The 7,183-nt window shown below is 36.5% G+C and overlaps 1 pseudogene; it reads left to right on the forward strand.

Annotated features, from left to right (window-relative positions):
• Nucleotides 1-36: 36 nt before the first annotated feature.
• Nucleotides 37-5,500, forward strand: LOC115228192 (annotated as a pseudogene).
• The last annotated feature ends 1,683 nt before the right edge of the window (nt 5,501-7,183 follow it).

The raw sequence follows: 7,183 nt of genomic DNA on the forward strand, positions 1-7,183 counted from the left end.
ACCAACCCGCATGCAACTCAAAGTCTTCAAAGAACAAGGGATTTGTTAATCAACCTTGAAAACAGTTTTCGCCCAATTAAAGCTTTCTTCGATGTCGATCTCTCCAATCGTATCAACAGCCAAATTGAAATCATTAGCAATTTGTATAACATCACTAAAGAACAATGGGCGCTAAAACAGGATCTGAATAAATACCAGATATACGTCACCGAGAAAAATTTCATTCGTGGAAGGGAAGCCATGGAAGAAAGGACACTGAAATATTTGGGCTTCGATTTTATCAGTTTCGTTTTTCGAATGGATGAACAGATTAGAAGTCTCGTCGACCCAGAAATTATTACAAAAAACCTTAAAGACATGATCTACTTTCTATGTAAATAGGGATTGTAAGGAACACCTTCAGAAAATATGAAAGCTCTTGGAAACTACACTGAATTATACGATTCTTTAACGAATGGAATACCAATTTTCAGATATAAATATAAGAAAATTCCCCGGAGTCATAACCTCCATATAGTACCGCGACTGCTTTTCAACAGGTCACTCACTTATTCTAACTATTCAAAAAAATATAGTCGCATGGTTCCATTACGTATCAATGAAATTATAGAATATCTCGGAGAATACATGGAATTAGCGAACGACACTTACCAAACGGGTATATTGAATATGAGTAGGTTAGACATTGTATCTCACCGTTATGGCAAGGCCTGCAAGAACTACAACTTCGCTAAAAGCGCATTCTACTATTACTGTCTCGATTGGGCTTTAGAAGAAGTGAAGAAGAAAGAAGTAGACTTTCAAATGCTTTGGAATGATTACGAAAATGTCGCCAAAGATATAATGCTTAATCTAAATAACGTCAATTCCCTACTTTCTTCTCTTCAGGCGAACATAATCGCAGATTTGGATGCTGGTATTAAGTTAGCAAACGATTACTTAAACGATACAATCTCCAAGCGACGATTAGCTTCCATGTTAAGTTCACAGAAAACTTACGAAGGTGTGAATAATTTACAAGCCTTCTTTAGCGAAGTTCGATCCCGAGGAACATTGCTCTATGACAACTGGAAAAAATTGTCGCAAGCTTCCGTTGCCATTTGGAAGTCTATTTTCATGGATGAAGACTGCTTTGAATATTACAACTTTGCTAATATAACGCAGTTCCAGGAAAATCCGGACGATAAGATAAACGAAATAGAACGAACTCACGAGGACGTCCGGAATGTGTACGACTTTCGTCATCTCATTGGAAACAAGGATCGAATTTTATTTCACGATTTTAAAAAGATTCTTAACGACATGAATAATTTTGAAGAATCTTTGAAAATAGACGACAAATTTATGAGGTAAGGGTCAAAATCTTAATTTTGCAATACAATATAACACTCGGATCTTTTCGGTTTGAACGGCAGTTTTTTCTAGCGGTGTCATGTGAAATTGTCACCCATAATTATGACCCTAGTATCGATCTATTGCATTTCAATCTGTTTTAGGGTTAAGGTTAGTTAGGGTTGGGGTGGGGGGGGGGTATCATTTTTTCTTCACAAATGTAAATAAACCCAATCTGTTTCTTAAACGAGGGACATATTCATACAGCACAGAATGTTTTTTTTACCTCAATAGACGTCAGTGATTGGTTGAAATTGCAGAAATTGAAGAAAAAAAACACAAATATCTTACAAACTATAGAATTTTCTCAATAAAGCCAAGAGAATGTTTAAAATTTTTTAGTTACCTAGAAATTGTTAAAAACTGCCGTTCAAACCGAAAATATCATAACGCTCTTAAGTGCAGGCTTGGCTGTGTGTTTAAGAAACTTGCTTTACAACCACGTGGTCTCATGTTCAGTCCCACTGTGCAGCACCTTAGGCATGGAGGCGCAATGGCCCAGTGGTTAGGGCAGCGGACTCGCGGTCGGAGGATCGCGGTTTCGATTCCCAGACCAGGCGTTGTGTGTGTTCATTGAGCGAAAACACCTAAAGCTCCACGAGGCTCAGGTAGGGGGTGGTGGCGAACCCTGTTGTACCCTTTTCCCCAACTTTCTCTCACTCCTTCTTCCTGTTTCTTGTCCCCAACTTCCTATGCAACCGCTGAGCCTGGATGTGCATTCATTCATCCATCCGTCGATGCTCTCGGTGTCGGGGGTTGACCTGCTTTCTCTTCTGCGGGTCTTACGAATAGCAAAGGACCACGTTTCGGACTTCTCCCATCTTGCGAGCCCTGGGACGAAGACCGTTCGCTCAACAGCAACAGCACCTTAGGCAAGTGTTTTTCTACTATAGAACCAGGCCTGTTGATGTTTTGTGAGTGAATTTGGTAGACAAAAAATGTATGTGTGTGTGTGTGTGTGTGTGTGTGTGTGTGTGTGTGTGTGTGTGTGTGTGTGTGTGTGTGTGTGTGTGTGTGTGTGTGTGTGCGTGCGTGTCTGTGTGTGTTAAAGGTTATCGTTTTAAAGCAAGTTTTAAGATATTTACTGGTGGGAGATTAAAGTCAACTACAACTTAACAATATAAATTTATGTGTCTGTGTTTGTAAGGCTCAGTGGTTAGAGCACCGGGCTCACAATCATGAGCTTGTTAGTTCGATTCCCGGACCGGGCTGGGTATTGTGTTCTTGAGCAAGACACTCTGTCTCACGTTGCTCCAGTTCACTCAGCTGTAGAAATGAGTTGCGACGTCACTGGTGCCAAGCTATATCGACCCCACTTGCCTTTCTCTTGGATATCATCAGTGGCGTAGAAAGGGGGTCTGGTATGCATGGGCGATTGCTGATCTTCCATAAACAACCTTGCCTGGACTTGTGTCACGGAGGAGAACTTTCTAGGGGCAATCCCATGGTCATTCCTGACCGAAGTGGGGCTCAGCAGCAGCAATATATATAGGGATGGTATTATTAAAATATCATCACAAGTGGTAAGCCGTACAGGCAAATTAATAAAATATATACATACAATATTTATTCTGTACATACATATACAAGGGTACTACATGAGTACCTATATCGCCAATGATAGAAGTCAATTTATATATATATATATTGGCGATTTTTTTCCTCTGTCTTCCCTTCTCTGGATCTTTCCTTCTCCTATGTTTCCGACGAAGAGCTCCGCTTGAAACGTAAAAACCCTCCTTCATTCCTTCTTTCCTGAGCGTTCAATAATACTATATTTGTTCCACGTCCTCGCGTTGTTGTGTTTTTTGTGCTTTCTTGTTTGGATTAACTTTATATATATATATATATATATATATATATATATATATATATATATATATAATATATATATATATATAAGGTATCAAGTTAGAGGAGTTTAATACCCCTAAGGGATAATTAAATCCAGAGTCGCCACCCTTATCTCTGCTTCTTGCTTCTTTGTTACCTATTTTAAGACATCTTTCTAATTTTTTTATGCGTGTGTATATGCTGTGAATAAGTTGGTTTATGTGGATGTCCAGCAAATGATAGCTTATGTACATTTTTCATGTTGCAGGGATAACATTTTAGAATTAGCTGTTTATTACCGAGAATTAAGCTACGAAGAAATCAAGCACCAAATTGGCTACTATTTCTTTTCACTCCTCTGTAAGTTGTTCCTTTCTTTACTGAAAATTACAAACGACATCCCTCTGTCTTGAGGAAGGGGGTCATTTATGTTATTACATTCAAGGCGGCGAACTGGCAGAAACGTTAGCACACCGGGCGAAATGCTTAGCGGTATTTCGTCTGCCGTTATGTTCTGAGTTCAAATTCCGCCGAGGTCGACTTTGCCTTTCATCCTTTTGGGGTCGATTAAATAAGAACCAGTTACTCACTAGGGTCGATACAATCGACTTAATCCCTTTGTCCTCTCTGTGTTTAGCCCCTTGTGGGTAGTAAAGAAATAGGTATTTCGTCAGCCTTTATGTCCTGAGTCCAAATTCCACCAAGGTCGACTTTCCCTTTCATCTTTTCGGGGTTGATAAATTAAGTACCAGTTGTGTACTGAGGTTGATCTAATCGACTACCCATCTCCCTAAAATTTCGAGCCTTGTGCCTAGAGTAGAAAAGAATACCATATATTACAGATCCTATAATTTAAATTTTAAAATTTTGAGGAAAAATTTCCTTTAAATGCATAGATTTTACAGTATTTCAGTTTGTATTTGAATATTTTTAACCCCTTCATTGTTATAAAAGTTTGAAAAATACTCCGCCTTTGTTCCAATTAATTTTCAAAATAATGAAGAATTTAGTAAATATATCTTTGCCCTTGTTAAATCGGTTCTTAGAACGTAAATTAAGAAGAAACTTTGATGGAAGGCTTTCATTCAGATCACTTTAATTCTTTGTTACAATATTTCTATTGGATGGAAGCACTCCGTCGGTTACGACGACGAGGGTTCCAGTTGATCCGAATCAACGGAACAGCCTGCTCGTGAAATTAACGTGTAAGTGGCTGAGCACTCCACAGACACGTGTACCCTCAACGTAGTTCTCGGGGATATTCAGCGTGACACAGAGAGTGACAAGGCCGGCCCCTTGAAATACAGGTACAACAGAAACAGGAAGAAAGAGTGAGAGAAAGTTGTGGTGAAAGAGTACAGCAGGGATCACCACCATCCCCTGCCGGAGCCTCATGGAGCTTTAGGTGTTTTCGCTCAATAAACACCCACAACGCCCGGTCTGGGAATCGAAACCGCGATCCTACGACCGCGAGTCCGCTGCCCTAACCACTGGGCCATTGCGCCAACACAATATTTCTATTAACCCTTTCATTACCAGACTGGCTGAAATCGGCTCTGAGTACAAATGCCTTGTTTCCATAAGTTTTGAATTAAAATCTTCCACCAAACTTTAGTCACAATTTATGTTCCTAACACTAGCTGAATGATAACTAAGTTATTTTACTAAATTCTTTGTTATATTTAAAATTAATTGAAAGAAACACAGAGCATCTCAACAGAAATATGATAACAAATGTCTTGTTTTGATAAGTTTTGAATTAAAATCTCCCACCAAACCTTAGTCACAATATATGTTCCTAACACTAGCAGAATGATAACTAAGTTATTTCCTAAATTCTTTGTTATATTTAAAGTAATTGAAAGAAACACACAGCATCTCAAAATAAATATAATAACGAAAGGGTTAAAATATACTACTTTTGATTTGGTTAATTTTAAAAATAATGAAGAACTTAGTGGAATAATTTTGTCACTATTAAGTTGGTATTTGGAACATAAATTAACATGGAATTTCACCAAATTAATCCTGGTAGCTATTAGATAAAATTTAATTATTTTCTAAAAATTAACCTCATTTTTGTATAATTTCAGGTGACATTGGAGGATCTATGGGTCTTTTTCTTGGAGCTAGTGTTTTGACAATTTTCGAAATTGCTGAGTTTTTCTTTGGCCAGTCTTTGAGGGCTGCTTTCCAAGTCCATCGTTCAAGATAATTAAATGATATATATATATATATATATATATATTATATATATATATAATATATACATACATACATACATATATGAATACATGCATACATGCATATATGTATATATATATACATGTGTATTTGCATGCATGTATACGTATGTATGTGAATATATATATATATATATATATATATTTAACAATTAAGGATAACTTCTTAATAAGGAATCTTAACAAGAAATTATCAGGTAGTTAGCGTGAAAAACCTCATAAGAGAAAAATTCGAAAATAATTTTTCACTTGAAAATATTAATTTATATTGTATAGAGGGTATTATTACACATAAATGCCTCACGCTAAGAGGGACATAAGTCATTACTACCAAAATTTAACTAATCATACCTAATGCAGTTTTCGAAGCAAGACATTTAAAAAACTGAATTTAGTTCTATATCACCTGTGATTTCACATTAACGCATCAAATACGCATTTGATGCGTTAATTGTGAAATCACAGGTGATATAGAACTAAATTCAGTTTTTTAAATGTCTTGCTTCGAAAACTGCATTAGGTATGATTAGTTAAATTTTGGTAGTAATGACTTATGTCCCTCTTAGTGTGAGGCATTTATGTGTAATAATACCCTCTATACAATATAAATATATATATATATATATATATATATATATATTATATATATATATATATAAATATATACACATATATATACACATATATACATATATATATATATATATATATATATATTATATATATATATATATATAAATACAAGGATGTAAAGATATGTGTACTGATATACATTACATATCTGTGTGTATATGCGTGTATGTGTGTTTGTATACACACACACACACATACACACACACACACACACATATATATACATACATATCTATGTATAAGATGAAGAGGAAAAATAAATGAATAAAAGCAGAGTGAAAAGGAAAAGGCAGAGGAGCAGGAGCAGGAGGAAGAGGAAGAGGAAGAGGAAGAGGAGTAAGAACTGGAATGAAGAATGAGGGAAGATAAAAATACGCCGTGCTATTTTTGATGAAGCATGAGTGTATATAAAGTTGCTCCTGCATGGCCAGAAATTGGACGTAAAATGCCAAAAAAAATCAAACCAAAAACAAAAATCGACTTCAAACGAAGTTATCAAAGACTAAAACAATTTTGTGGTCAACATTTCTTGTTTATTGTTTTGAAATTTCTTGTGAAATGATTTTTTTTATACTGCTTCTGCTGTAGTTGTTGTTGTTGTTGTTGTTGTTGTTGTTGTTGTTGATGTTGTTGGTGTTGTTGTTGTTGTTGATGTTGTTGGTGTTGTATTTGTTACTGTTGTTTGTTGTTATGGCCCAGATCATCTTTAATTGAGCAGGTCTATAATTAAAGGGTAAAGGCATGTGGTTTGGTGGTTTCAGAGTTGGACTCACAATTATGAAGCAGTGGGTTCGATTCTCACAACGGGCGTCACTTTATACCCTTGAGCAAGGTGCTTCATTTCACATTGCTTCAGCTGGAAATGAATACCAGTATCTGCAATGGTGGTTAACCCTGTGATGGACTGGCGTCCTGTTCAGTAGGGAGGGCCATGAATCTTTTGCTCTCCATCTCTTAAATGCTACGAAACTGGGGTAAACTCTGGCCTAATGAACCTGTAGGTTTCAAACTTACTTTTAAATGATTAAATGCATTCCATACATGACCCTCTCACCTTGTTAAAGTAGGGGTGGGGCACAATG

This window comes from Octopus sinensis, unplaced genomic scaffold (genome assembly GCF_006345805.1).
Source record: "Octopus sinensis unplaced genomic scaffold, ASM634580v1 Contig09802, whole genome shotgun sequence".
Lineage (NCBI taxonomy): Eukaryota > Metazoa > Mollusca > Cephalopoda > Octopoda > Octopodidae > Octopus > Octopus sinensis.